The sequence below is a fragment of the Marmota flaviventris genome, chromosome 11 (assembly GCF_047511675.1).
Source record: "Marmota flaviventris isolate mMarFla1 chromosome 11, mMarFla1.hap1, whole genome shotgun sequence".
Classification (NCBI taxonomy): Eukaryota; Metazoa; Chordata; class Mammalia; order Rodentia; family Sciuridae; genus Marmota; species Marmota flaviventris.
In genome coordinates this window covers 40182444-40197835 of record NC_092508.1, presented here as the reverse complement: position 1 = coordinate 40197835, position 15392 = coordinate 40182444, and positions in this window count along the sequence as shown.

The following is a 15392-nucleotide window of genomic DNA, read 5'->3' as shown; positions in this document are numbered from 1 at the left end:
TGGGTTTGATCCTCAGCACCACATAAAAATAAATAAGTGAAATAAAGGTATTGTGTCCAACTACAATTAAAAAATAAATGTTAATAAAATGAAGACATGAATTGGTGTGAATATACTGTGTATACAACCAGAGATATGAAAATTGTGTTCTATATATGTAATAAGTATTGTAATTCATTCTGCTGTCATATATAAATAAAAAATAAATAAATAGAAAAGAGGGGGGAGAGAAATAGATTAAAAATAAAAAAGAAAGGAACAAAAAGAAAAGAAAAATTCTTCTGAGTCTCCCAAGAGATAAAATCTCCAACCCCATTCACATCATGTATGAAGAAACGGAGAATTAGTGTACTCATTCTATAAACCTTAAAGATGGGAGAATTTATACCCAGGAAAGAGAAATGATGTAGCAATCAGAATGTGTATTAAAGCCACAGTTCACAATCTTCAAAGATGTACAGTAGATAAAAGGATCTACAAGATAAAATCCAGACATTATAAAACAGAAAAAAAAATATCTCTGGAAAATCAAGTACAACTGAATATAGCAGTGAACAAATTGGAGGTCAAAAATTTGAAAACTATCATCAGTAATAGAAGAGAACATCTCAAGTTAAGTAGTTTAACTTTAAAATACTATTTTTAAAAACTATGGAGATCAACAGTGATTTTGAAAAACTATCAAGAATGAATTAAAGATTTAGATACCAGAGCATACACACAATTTTGATGTTAAATAAAAGGTTAGTAAACAGAGCTTTACAAGAACAGAAAATGGGTTTCTTGGTGTTACATTGAAAGACGTGTCTGTCGAGTTGAGAAAAAAAGTAGATAGAGAAAACACAAACCTGTCACTGCCTTGAAGAGATTGTGTTCTGTGTGAAAATACTGTAAAATGATATCTAATGTGAAAATAAATGGAGATCCACTAAATGAGAACACAGGCGATTTATCAGAGCAAGGGAGTCAGTAACCATCAATTGCATTTTGGCAGAGATGCAAAGACAGGCACAGGAAATACAAATGCTTTACAATGAGGGGAAAGGAAGACTTCAGGTATGCCCTCATTGGAGCTGTTGGCAAGGAGAAGCGAGAGGCACAATCAATGCAAGTGAGACATCTTATGTGATTTTTCTAGCACATCTTTGATTTTTCTAGATGTTCTTAAGTTAAAAGGAGGGACAAAAAATTAGAGAAGCTCTCAGCTATTAATCAAAGCCCAACCATTTGGGGACAATTTTTACAAGGGTTATTGTTTGGCTTTGTAGATTATTGGTGGAGATAGTGGTCTAATTTCCTATGAGTCTGACCTACATCTGGCTTCCTCATCTGGTGACTGTCAATAAGAGATGCATTTCTTAGAGAGGCTGCTGCTAGTTGTGAATTCTATTTTATATATATTATCTTGGCAATGTCCATTTGCACAGCGTCTCTCACTAGCACAGGTTTGCAGCAGAAACTGCAAGTCTTTTTAATTTAACAAAGAAATTTATACTGAACTATGAAACAATTACATATGTAGGCTGCCATTTATGGTTGATCAATATATATTACAGTCTAGGAAAAATTCTGCAATTAAAAAATGTTCAACTTTTCTTGCTAAAGAGCTCTTATTTGAGAGCTCATTTCCTTTCATATTCTCCTATGCAGATATAACACATAAGCCAGCAGTTCCTGTCCAGCAATCAGTTAAGTGATGGGATAATTAATGTGAACCATCTAAATTTTATGAGAAAATATTTATAAATTAGCACTTTATAAAATAGTTACTTATGAAATAGTTATGTATGCCACTCGTATGCAGAAAGAATAAAAGAGCTCTGAGAGCTTTCTAGCAGCTATGATAATCTTCCTGGCACGCAAACCTACCGAGAATATCTGTGAGACTAAATCCCATATTAGGGAATGAATCCACCCTCACTTTCAACACCTCTTAACAATATGAAACATGAAGGTGAGTAACAAGCACCTTGAAATTATGACTCAGTCAAAATTAAAGATTATTTCCCCCAATTGCTTCATAGAGAATAGAATACTTGAAACAGAAATTTATCTGTTACCCAGGATCAGAAACTTCTAATTCCATCCCTTACTTTCAACAACCTTTAGTTTAGTCAGAATTCTAAACTAAATTCTGACTTCTAACTGCTTGACAGAATACAGCTGCCAACTTACCCAGGAAGTGCCTTTATGAACACATTTGGCTTCTTGTCTTTAGAACATCCTTAATCCCAGCAGGAAGGCTTTCAAATTTATTCCCAAGGCAGTTGCCCTCTATTTCTCTTCTCTTGACTGTTCCTGTCCCTATTCCCCAGTCCTTCTGCCTCTTCAGCTCATCACAGAAACTGAAGGCACATGCAGCATGCCTAGGGCTCTAAATCCTAGCTGAGTCCCCTTGGCACTGAGCACACCAGTATCCACCAAATAACATGTCTTACATTCAAAGTGTGGAGAGATTGTAACAAAATAAATCAGTAAAGTTTCATGTATAAGCAAATGTAAATGTAACTCAATAAATGAGCTGCCTGGAAGAAAGAGCTATGGAGTCACCTAAACATAAATGTTCAATAAAATTGACTCAAAGTTCCACCTTATGTTATATACATAATATGTATATTATGTATATAACAATATATTAGTGATATGGAAGATTAAATTACTGTGTAATATGTCTTAGAACTTGTGTCTTTTTAAAAATTTTTTGTTGTCAATGGACCTTTATTTTATGTATTTATATGTGGTGCTGAGAATTGAACCTAGTGCCTCACACATGCTAGGCAAGCGCTCTACCCCTGAGCCATAACCACAGCCCAACATCCTGTAATTTTTTGAGCATCAAGTTGGGAGTATTTGGAAGAAAGCAGTCCAATTTTTGGAGTATTTTTGCCTGCTTTTTTTGTTTGTTTGTTTGCTTGTTTTGTTGTTTTGCAGCCTTCAATTAGTTAAGTTTTTATTAAATATAGCCCATTAGAAAGGAAAGGTAAAATAAATATTCTGCCTGTGGCAAAGAACTCAGTGCCATATATAATCCATCAAGCATCTGCTTAAATTGCTAATACCCAAATATCAAAATCATATTAAACTGATAGAATGGGAATGTCTGATGACAAAGTAGCTAGGAAAATGTGGACACTTTGTCCTACCTGACAAGGATAATTATTCCTTCCATTTGGAATTGTTAATAATGGAGTCTGGATGCAAGTGAACAGGACATGTATGTGCACAGAACATTCCATTGTTTCAATGCAAAAGTCAATAGAAATGCCATTACCAAGTAGTTAAGAAAAACAATCTTCAAAATTCAAGTCTGAATTCAAAGTTACAATCTGACTCAATTTCAAACCTTTTAAACTTTCTAATAGCCATTTAGGATGAAATCAGTAAGAAGCTAGCATTTTTCTTGGTGGGGGGTCCTTCAATTTATTTTGCCTTTGGGCAACCAAGGAATGCTTTTTTGTTGTTGTTTTAACTAGTTATACATAATAGTAGAATGCATTTTGCCACATCATACGCAAATGGAGTATAACTTCTCTTTCTTCTATACATGATGTAAAATAATAACAGTCGTGTAATCACATATATATGTAGGGTAATAATGAAGGTAACAACTTATTTGTTTATTTGTTCTTTTTATATATAAATGACAGTAGAATGTATTTTGACATATTATGCGTACATGGAGTATAACTTATCCTAATTAGGATCCCATTCTTGTGGTTGTACATAATGTGGAATATTTCTGGTCATGTATTCATATATTAACATAGGAAGTAATGTCTGATTCATTCTACTGTCTTTTCTCTTCCCATCTCCCCTCCCTTCCCTTCATTCCCCTTTGTCTAATCCAATGAACATCTGTTTTTCCCTCCTCCTTCTTATTGTGTGTTAGCTTCTACATGTCAGAGAGAACATTCAGCAATTGGTATTTTAGGGCTAGCTTATTTCACTTAGCATGCTAGTCCCTAGTTCCATCCATTCACTAACAAAAGCAATAATTGCATTCTTCTTTATGACTAATAGTGCATTATGTATATATACCACATTTTCTTTAATCATTCATCTATTGATGGGCACCTAGATTGGTTCCATAGCTTTGCTGTTGTGAATTGAGCCACTATAAAGCATTTTAAACAGTGTTTCTGTTTGTTTGTTTTTTCAGATAAATTCAAAGGATCTGTAATTAGAGACTAGAAACACCTCAATCTCTAAATTAACACAAAAATTTCCAAGACAGAATAGCTAAAGTGGTCTAGCTCTAAGCAGGAGATTCCATACTCCTCTCAGCTCTGGGAATAGAAGAGAGTGGGCAATGAACATATTAATATTCTCATGAATGTGGCTCATCAGATCAAAAAATTTACTCAGTCTCTAAAGAGATATATTCTAAATGTCCAGAAAATATATTACATGGTTCACATATCACAGATTGTTAGGTTTTCAAGATGGGAGTTTTTATTATGGTTATCTTGTCTACCATGAACCATTATAATTGGAGTATATTGGAACATGAATATTTAGATTACATGTTACACTATTAAGAAGAGACACACTCAGGGCTGGGGTTGTGGCTCAGTGGAAGAGCACTCAGCTAGCACATGTGAGGCCCTGGGTTTGATCCTCAGCACCACATAAAAATAAATAAATAAAATAGAGATATTGTGTCCAGCTATGACTAAAAAATAAATATTTTAAAAAAGAAGAAGAGACACACTCAAAAACAAAGTATGAAATCCATGAAGGAATTTGGACTTGGAACTGAATGCAATAGATGAATCTGATTCTAATTTTTGGTTTTCCTTTAAGTAAACTTTGGTTTGTAGAAGATATAGTCACCTTATGTTTATTGAGAGTATTTTTGCCACTGCATGGCTGCTGAAGTCAATAAAAGACATAATTCTCTAGGAACAGGAGCTGTATTTTTCTTTCTTTGGTATACATAAACTACCAAATTCATTTTTTACTTTAAGTTAATCTGTGCTTTTTTTTAAGTTTGAAACTATGAGAACTATGAATAATGAGGAAAAATGTACAAGAAATATGTGTCCTGGAGATAAAATTTAATAAGTGACCTCTTATAGGCTTTTCTTCTTCTTTCCTACTTTTGATTAATTTCTGGTCATCCTTGCAACTTTTCTCTTCTCTGGCTTCTTGTTAGTTTCCTTTCCTCGATTTCTCCCACAGAATGAACCTCAGAAGGCAGCTGTGGGACGAACATCCTTCTTGGAAGTTTTATGGCAAAGTAATAATCATTTAAAACACTATTTAGGTACAACCCACAAATTTTGCTATGTTGTGCTTTTACTTTTATGAACTTAATAGTATTTTATATTTTTTTCTTTTATTCTAATTTTACAAAAACTTGATAACTTATTTTTTTTTGTTATTATTTTCTATGCTCATTCTATTCTGGTAAGAGAATATACACTGTACGATTTTTTGACTCAATTATTTTTAAAAAAATTTTTTGGATCAGAATATGATATTTGTGAATGCTTCATGGGAGTTTCCCTTGTGAAGTGTGTATTCACAAATGTTTGCTAAAAGCATTCTTTTCACTTTTTTCTTGATAAAGTAGTTTTTTAAAGTATATGAAACCCAAAGTTTTAATTCTACTTCATTTTCAAGCTAATAAATGTATAGTAATTATAACACCTTTCTTCAACATATAACAAAAAAAAATCATCTTAATATTATCAAATGTCCCATGGGGTAAACAAAAGGATTCTGGCTTAAAGCTACTAATCTAACTATGCAATTTTTTTTCATAGAACCTACATTCTCTATCTTTTGCCATAATTGTATTTTTAAACTTTCTCATACCTTTATGTTTTAGAAATATACTATTATGTGTTCATTTTTGTCTGAATATATCTGTTCACATACTGGTGATCTTGTTATTTTACATTTCTAATACTAATGTATTTTGAAATTCTTTTTCTATATCATTTCCTATACTATTCTTGCCTTCTTGTTATCCTTTCGAATTGGATTAATAAATTATTAAAATCCCTTTTATTCTGCTGCTGGTTTTTATGATATACATTTTATTTTTAACATTCCTATTTCTTAACAAACTTGATTTACCAATGCTTAAATAATAATTCAGGGTTCCTGTCAAGGAATACAGTAGAACCTCAAGTCATCTGAGCTCAGTTCAAGCCTGCTCATATTATATATGTAATTAGATTTTAATCTTTACTGTGGTATATGAAATAATGCCCCCTCAATGCTATTCACTTTCCTATGTGAGCAAGGATCTTAAAATGGGGAGATCGTTCTGTCTGGACACAAGGGTCCTCATTGAAAAACAGGAGCAGAATAGTGAGAGAAGGAGACATGTGATGGAAACAGGAGCGATGGGATTGCTGTGAGGAGGATAAGAGTCAAGAAATGCAGGCAGTGCCCAGAAGAAGGAGCAGGAGTGGAAGTAGATTCTCCTCTGGAGCTTCCAGAAAGAATATAGCCAAGCTGACATCTTAATTTTCACCCCATGAAACCCATCTCAGATTTTTGACCTCCAGAACTGTAAGATGATTTTTGTTTCTTTAAGCTACTGTGTTTGTCATAATTTGTTATAGCAGCCATAGCAAACTAGTCAACCACCTTTAGTCTGTGTGGATTTCCATTCCATCCAGCATTCACTGTCTTTACTTTCTCCAAATGAGTGAGTTATCAGGGTATTAAGTGAGAGGGTGACTTTTATAGTTAATTGACTTCTTCTGTTGCAAATTAACTATAAGAGGAAAGGGTTGAATTAGTAGCTAATTAACTAAAACTAGAAAAATGCAATTTATAGGAGAACAAAAGCAAAAGCTAAACCACAACTCATAGTCTCCCAAAATCCACATTGTAGGCAAGAAAAGAATGGAGGAATAACTTAATAGTGCTCAGAGAAAATAGAATTCTATACCCTGATAACTCACTCATTTGGGATTGAACATCATAAATACAATTCACAAAATAACCAAGTCAAATGAAAACCACCAAGTATCTCTATCCAAAGAATGACATGAAGATATTCTTTGCAACAAAAGGATGCAGTGTGAGACTAGAGGAAATAGTGAAGTTAGCGGTAGTAAGCATAAACACTGGGCATAAACTGGAGAAAGTAAAGACAGTGAATGCTGGATGGAATGGAAATCCACACAGACTAAAGGTGGTTGACTAGTTTGCTATGGCTGCTATAACAAATTATGACAAACACAGTAGCTTAAAGAAACAAAAATCATCTTACAGTTCTGGAGGTCAAAAATCTGAGATGGGTTTCATGGGGTGAAAATTAAGATGTCAGCTTGGCTATATTCTTTCTGGAAGCTCCAGAGGAGAATCTACTTCCACTCCTGCTCCTTCTTCTGGGCACTGCCTGCATTTCTTGACTCTTATCCTCCTCACAGGTTTCTTTCTATACTTATACTTATTCTCACCCATAGTAAATATTAACCTGTGATTTTGTGTTTTTTTTTTATTTCCAGTACTCTTCTTAGTAATTTTAGTTCATCTAGTTTGTAAAATTTATTTTATTCTCTTATTGCTTTTATAAATCAATTTAAAGAATTAAAAGACATATTATCTTTTGTCTGTAGAATTAATTCATGTCTTGTATTTTTTCTGGCCATTCTAACGGTTAATAATTTTTTTTAATTTCACAAAACTATTTTTGTTTTATTGATTTTTCCCTATCGTTTTCCTGTTTTCTGTGTCATTTCTTTTCACACTGATCTCTCTAAATTTTTTCTTATTCTATTTACTTAGGGCTCAATTTTATTTCTTTTCTATTTTCTTAATTTGATGGTGAAGCTGTTGTTTGAGCTTTTTTTTTCTTTAATCTTCCAATGTCTGTGTTTAGTGCTATAAGTTTCCTCTGATTACTTTTGAAGTATTTTTAAATATATTTTCTATGTATCTTTATAACTATGTGGACATATGGGACATAATCAAAATTGTTGTCATGAACTTTGCTGCTAACTCTGATATTTTTGTCAGTTCTATGCCAGTTTCAGCTGATTAATTTATCCTCATTCTATGTTATATTTCCCTGTGCCTTTAGGTGCCCAGGAATTTTTTATTGAATGTCAAACATTGGATTTCTTAGCATCCTAGTAGCAGCATATGGATATATATATTTTCTTTATAAATATCCTTGAGATGTGTTCTGGGATGTAGTTGTGTGGTAAGTGCTTTATTTTAGGGATCTCACTTTTAAGAATTGTTAGGTATAACAGTACTCGGTTTAGAGGTCATCATTCTCCAAGACTCACATAAGGTGCTTCATTCTGCGCCACATCTCTCACCAATCTGTGGAAGCAAACACTTTCTAGCCATTATAGATTCACTAACTCTCAAACATTAGTGCTGACTTTGCCCCACTCCTGGGTATTCCACATGCATATGATGATCAGTACTCATCAAATAATACCCTAATCAACAGAGCTATGCAAGGAGAATGTTTACACATATCCAGAAAATATTGCACCAGCTGTTTTGGCAGTCCTGGGTGCTGAACTTTGTCCTCAGCTCCGTGTGTCCATCAGGCTCTGACTGAACTCTTCTGTTTTCTACTGATCCCTCAAAATTCTCTGAAGGCCCTAAGCCACAGTGTCATAGCAAGCACTTCATTGGTTTTCCTGTTGCTGCTGCTGCTGCTGCTGTTATTCATTTGTTTTAGTAAAGCTAAGCTCAGTCCCTTTGAATTTCACCTTAGCTAGAAGGAGAAGTTCTACCTTCCATAAATCTAAATATCAAATTTGATTTTTTTTCTTTTCATATATAAAATAATTTGTACTTCTATATTAACTTATAAATCTAGTAATGCATGTCACTTTCTTCCTTTCTTGTATTTTAAATACTTCCTTGGTATTTTAAAGCTCTGTGTGCATCTTTTGCCATTTAAAATGACTAAGGACAGTATACATGAGAAATCCATTACTCAATAACTGCAATTATTCTTTATGTATGAACTCCTCACTTACTATCATTTACAGACAAAAGTGCAGAGTTAATACCATGAGAAAAGAACAAAAGACCCAACTCAAATAAAATGTATTCTACAGTATAATTAATTCACAAGACTATAATAAGCTGGCAATCTGATGATTAAATATAGTTGTAGGCATAAATGAAAACTATTTTCTTTAACAGTACACACCTGCAAGGTCAAAGTCCAAGGTATTTCTAATCTTCTCCCTATTTCAAAGAATCTGAGTTCAAGCATGATAGATTCTTCAGATGATAGGGAGATTTGGGTTGTCAAAGTGACCATCAAGCATGTAAACTCCAGTAGAGTGATTTAACTGTAAGTCTATGTTTTGGACATTGGGTCATCATAAAGCCTTTGGTAATGGAATACCAGTTTCCAAAGATCAAGAGTCATTTCTAAACAAACTCATTAAGGAGGATAAAACAAAAGCAAATTTAATCCTTTCATAGTAACATATAAATTAACTCCAGTCTCTCTCTCTCTCTCTTTTTTTTTTTTTTTGCTATACTGTAGCTGTACTATACAGCTATTTTATTTTTTGGTTGTTTGAGCAAATTCCACGTAGGTACTATTAGGATCAAATCTGTTTTCAACTTAGCACCTGCCATACAAAGGGTGTTCATCATCAAATTCTACTACCACAAGAAAATTGTCTGTTAATTTTCTGACAACTTTCTTTAAGAGGTTTCAGCCAACAGAGATAATTTGCTTTAAGATATGTTCTAGCTAACATCGTCACGTCTCAACCACTGTGATAAACCTGCTTTTTACCCGATTGTTCTTTTCATCAAACAGTAACAGTACAAATCCTTATCTAACACAATACATGTATCCTTTTAAAATAGCTACTGAGTAAAGTCACCGTAATTAAAATGAGAAAACATTTATAATTATGAATTCAAAAGAATTCCAGCACAAACTTAGAGCAGAAAATATACCTCGGTTAGCTGCCCAGCTCTCTAGTGCTGATGACAATTTCTAGACATTATTTTATGAGTCTATAAAAATGATGAGAATTCTATCTTTCCTTGAAGTTTTTGATCAAGTGAGATTGCTACCAAAATAAGTTTTTCCCACAACATGAAATAACAACAAATTTTCTTCATCTTGGAGTCAGGCAATATATTCTTCTCCATTTTAATATTGTTATGTTTTGTATTGTTAAAATATCACAAAGTTTGTCAAGAAAAAATTTTAAAGGGCCCTTCAATGTGCTTTTTGATTACTTTTTTACAAAACATAGCATTTCTATCTTATCTTCTTATTTTCCTCATTCAGAATATGAAAATTATCATCATATAATAGACGAGATGGAGAAATTGTCAGTGCACATAAAATATTATGCTTAGCATTTGAAAATGTAAAGATCCTCAATTTTTTTAAACTATTTAATTTCTTAATCTTTTTAAAAGATCAAGTGATTCATTATCATAACACTTCAAATTCTAATTTATATTAATTTAAATAAAAGAGAGCTGGAAGGTGGATTAATAAAAGGGGTGAATTGTAAAGGAAGGGAAAGAAAAACTTATTATTACTGTCTTTTCCCTATTCCCCATTCCAAGTCTCCTCTATCAGAAAAAGCTTTCTAGGCATGGACCTCAGAGGACAGCCAGTAACCAAAAGCCAAGCACTGCCATGGGCAGTGGCACATGCCTGTAATCTCAGAGGATCTGGAGGCTGAGGCAGGAGGATCATAAGTTTAAAGCCAGTCTCAGCAACTTAGGGAGGCCCTATGTGACTTAACTAAATAAAACAAGCATGTATGGTAGTATTTCAGGGACTTAGAGGCCAATTTTGTTAAAAAGCACAAATTTCCAATTGGTACCTAAAAGCAGTATAAACATTCAACATCTCTCACTTCATTTTGCATCTATCTGCCTTCTTTGCTACCTTAACCTTTAAGTCAGATTCCTACTCAACTCTGCATATCAATGTGTTAACCATTTACACAGTGTTTGTCTAAAAGTGATAACCATCCTCTTTCAAGACTGAAGGCACCAAGACAAATGTAACTAAGACATTTTCAAGATTTTCAAGGTCATCATAATCAATAGCTTGTCAACTGTCAGTTCTCACAACATCTTGTTCCATACACCAGAACACAAGAATCACAGCTAGAATTCTCTAGTCTCTGTCCTAAATTGATCTCCACCTTGCCTTTCTTACTCATCCTCTAAATCATCCTCTCCTGCAGTAACCTTGAATTCTAGGTCTACCTTGATAAATATCCTGAAACAAAAGTGGAAACTATCCCCAGACAAATTTCCTGTGGCTGACAAGGCTCCCCATAGTCATTGTGAGAAAACCAGCAACCAGACCAGTTTGACCAAGATTGCTTGAATATACATGATTCTTGCCCCCATATTCTTGTTCCTTCTCCAAATATCTTGTTAATTCCTCAAATACAGAATGGAGGATATGTGGTTCCTTTGGTCTTTTTAATATGGCTATAGTGAATGAGCTCCTTTCCTATTTCACCATTTTTTTTTCCATTTGTTTTTGTGTGAGTGGCCAGACCTTATCTGTTGGCAACCCTCAGAGTCAAGTGCATGGCCTAGTGGCCTAGGACTCTGATAATGGTGGTATATATGGATATCTGTGTGTATATATATACACACACATATCTATGATGGTATATACAGATATGTGTGTGTGTGTGTGTGTATATATATATATATATATATATATATATATATATATATATATACAGAAAGGCAATTAGGAGGATATTGCTTTTATAGAAAAATCTAAGTACATCTTCCACATATCTTTGAAGAAATTCTTAATATTGAGATCCTAAATTATTCATTTCACAAGAAAAAATAATTTTCTCTAAATAACCATTTATTGTCTATCTCTTTCAAAAAATACAAATTTTACCAAGAAGGAAAATGTGAACGGCAATCTTAAAACTTTCTCCTTATTTTGAAGTGATACAAAAATTAATTGAAAAGGGCAGAGCAATACAGCAACTGAGTAAGACCCTCTAGAGATCATGGATTCCCACAGAAATATCAATGTCAACAGCCATTCACACATGAAAGTATTTTTACAAGAGGTAAGAGCTGAGAAAATCTAGTGAAAGACCATAGTATCTCTCATATGTTAGCATAATAATAAGAAAAGATACATTGGAGAAGACAGGAAGAAAAGAGTTACCTGTGTTACTCTCCTCCAATTTCAAGGACCACACTATAGGAAAGGTGCCTCTTTCCTCTGACTTTGTGGGGGGAGTGGGAATTAAGTAGAGAGCTTAGACCTGGAAGTCAATAACCAGCCTTACCACAGTGAAAACCAGTATTTGCAGAGCCCTAAACCCTGCCCCAGGCCATTATCAGCAAACTAAGCTTCTTGACCTGCACTACTCTAGTTACTAAGGGATTGCCTTCACCACCTGAACCCCAACCTCAGACAGGGCATAGCAGAGCAAGACTCTATTCACTGAGGAGCAGGACATGGAAGTGAGTAAATCTTTGTTCTGGACTCAGTGCCAAACCTACCATGGTAAAACTCTACACCAGGAAGAATCCAGTAGACACTGCTACCATGCACAGGCATTGCCTTTGGACCTACCACAGCACAAGGTAGAGACCTGCACCCCAGTGAGACAGTGAGAGCTCATATTTCAGATTGCATCACCACCAGCTACATCATGGACTTGGAGCATACTCCTAGACTGCGCAGATTCAGGTGTCATTCAGGTTAGCCTTTTCCACCAAAGGATTACTTACAACACCCTTCCTTCAACTTTAGGCAGCACAGCACAAAGAAAAACTCCACATACTATGGGGTAAGACAGGAAAGTGGCCTTGGAACTTAGCACCAGGATGATAAAACTGAATACTGGGCAGATCCCAATGGCCCAGTTCCCCAAGCCAGTGTCTATAGGAAGATCCTATGGACCTAACTTGATGCTCGAAGGAGATGCAAAACTCCCATTGGACAGACTTGTATTCTGTCCAGTATCACTTCTGACAAGTTACATTGATATCAAGCCATGATTACACCAAAAGAACAGATGACCCACAGCAGTGTGGGCCTTGGTCCTGCCCCTGGGCTGCACTGGTCTTGATGGGCTATGGGCTCTGAGTGTGACCCAGTACTGCAGCATTGGTGGCAACAGAATTGTCCACCCCACCTTTCCCCAGGCAGCACAACATGAAGAGAGATTCATGAAGAAGAAGAGGGAGATGGGTACCAAATCATGACATTAGAGGCTGGGACTGGTTTCCTCAAAGAGATGGTGAGAATTGGACAGAACCTGAGTGCCTGGTCACAGATGTGACTATGGATAAGAGATCTGGATCATAGCTTGTGACTTGAGGAAAAAGTCTAAACTATTTAGCTTCCTCCACCCCTGACTCCATCCTGAAACAAAACACCAACTGTGACTTTGGAAAATACCTGTGCATGGGGAACTCTCTTGAGGTAAAAGAGGATAAACAACAGGCTCAGAGAAAATAAACAAACTGCTTATAATTTCAGGGTGGACAGATAAAAGCAAAGCCAGATTTTGAAGACTGGACGTACCTAATAAATGCCTAATCCTTCAGTGTACAAACAATATTGTACGCCAACAAGCATCAGGAACTTCCAGGGAATTATAACTTCATCTAAAGGGAAAACAAGGCACCAGAAGTAAACCATATAGGAACCAAAACCTGCAAACTACTGGACTGAGAAGTCAAGATAACTGTTTTTAAAATATCTCCATGAATTTCAGGAAAACACAGAAAACCAATTCAAAATCTTGATAGAAATTTAACAGAGATATTGAAGTAATTTTAAAAAGTCAAACAGAAATTCTCCAACTGAAAAGTGTTATAAACCAAATAAAAAGCATTGTTGAAAGCACTAGTAGAATAGTAAAATAGAATCTATTAACTTGAAATTAGGCCATTTTTAATTACAGAGTTGGAGGATAAAAAGAAAAAGAGAATAAAGAGGTATGAAGAAAACATAAAACAACTTTTAAACAGTATCCAATAAAGGCAAATATTCAGGTTATTAGAATTCAGGAGGGGCGTGATAATGCCAAAGAGTAGAAAGTTTATTCAGAGACATCAGATGACAAAACATCCCAAGAAACAGATAGAAACAAAACCTAGAAACAGATACAAATAGCCAGGTGAATGAAGGTCAAAGAACACCAATGAGATTTAGGCGTCCCCCACCCTCTACCCCAAGACATATTTTAATTAAGCTCTCAAAGTCAAAAGCTAAAGAAAGGATTCTCAAAGCAGCAAGCAAAAACAAATACCATATAATGGTGTCCAAATCCACCTGAGAGTAGACTTCCTAACAGAAGACTTACACACCCTTATAGATCTGGAGTGCTTGAGATGAGATTTTTCACACTCTGAAGAAAAACAAAACAAAACAAAACTCTCTGCCAATGAAGAATACTGTATCCATCAAGGTTATCCTTAAGCAGTGAAAGAAGATAAAGACATTCCCAGAAAAACAAAAGCTGAGAGAATTTTTCAGCATCAGCCCTGTCTTACAAGAAATGCTATCAAGGTCTTCAGAAAGTATGAAATGCACTATTAATATTAAATATACAACCAGGCATGGTAGAACATTCTCATAATCCCATATTCTTAGGAGGTTGAGGCAGGAAGATTGAAACTTCTAGGCCATATATCTCAATTGGGATAAATATCCTACTGACATATATCTCCATATATATAATTAATATAATTAATATATAATCAATTTATACATTAATACTATCAATCAATTAATATTATTAATTAATTAATATAATCAATTGATATCTATATAGATATATCTCAATATATAATTAATATACATAAATTATATATGTATATATTTTTTTTAAAATAAAGGGCTTGGCTGTAGCTCAGTGTTGGAGCATTGCCCAGCATATATAATATCATGGCTTTGAGCCCCCATACTACAAAACAAAGCAAAAATATAGTAAATATGCAGACAAATTCACAATGCTCTATTATTTTAAATATATATAAGTAATTTATATATTTAACATGGAAAAAATAAAATAAAAAAGGACACAACAAAAAAGTTAATTACAGGCCAATATCCTTGCTGAACATAAATGTAAAAGTAGCTTTAAGAAAATACTAGGGAATCAAATCCAGCAGTACATTCAAAAAATTATTAAACAGGATCAAGTGGGACTTATCCCAAGGATGCAAGGGAGATTCAGTTTACACAAATTAATAAACATGATATTCCACGTTAACATAATGAAGGACAAAAATCTGTATGATATTGTCAACAGATGAAAGAAAAGGCATAAATAAAATTTAACATCCCTTCATAATGAAGTCTCAGAACAAATTGACAATAGAAGGAATTTAGCTTAACATGATAAAGTCCGTATGTAACAATTTCAGGAATTAACATTATATAGAATGGAGAAATGCTA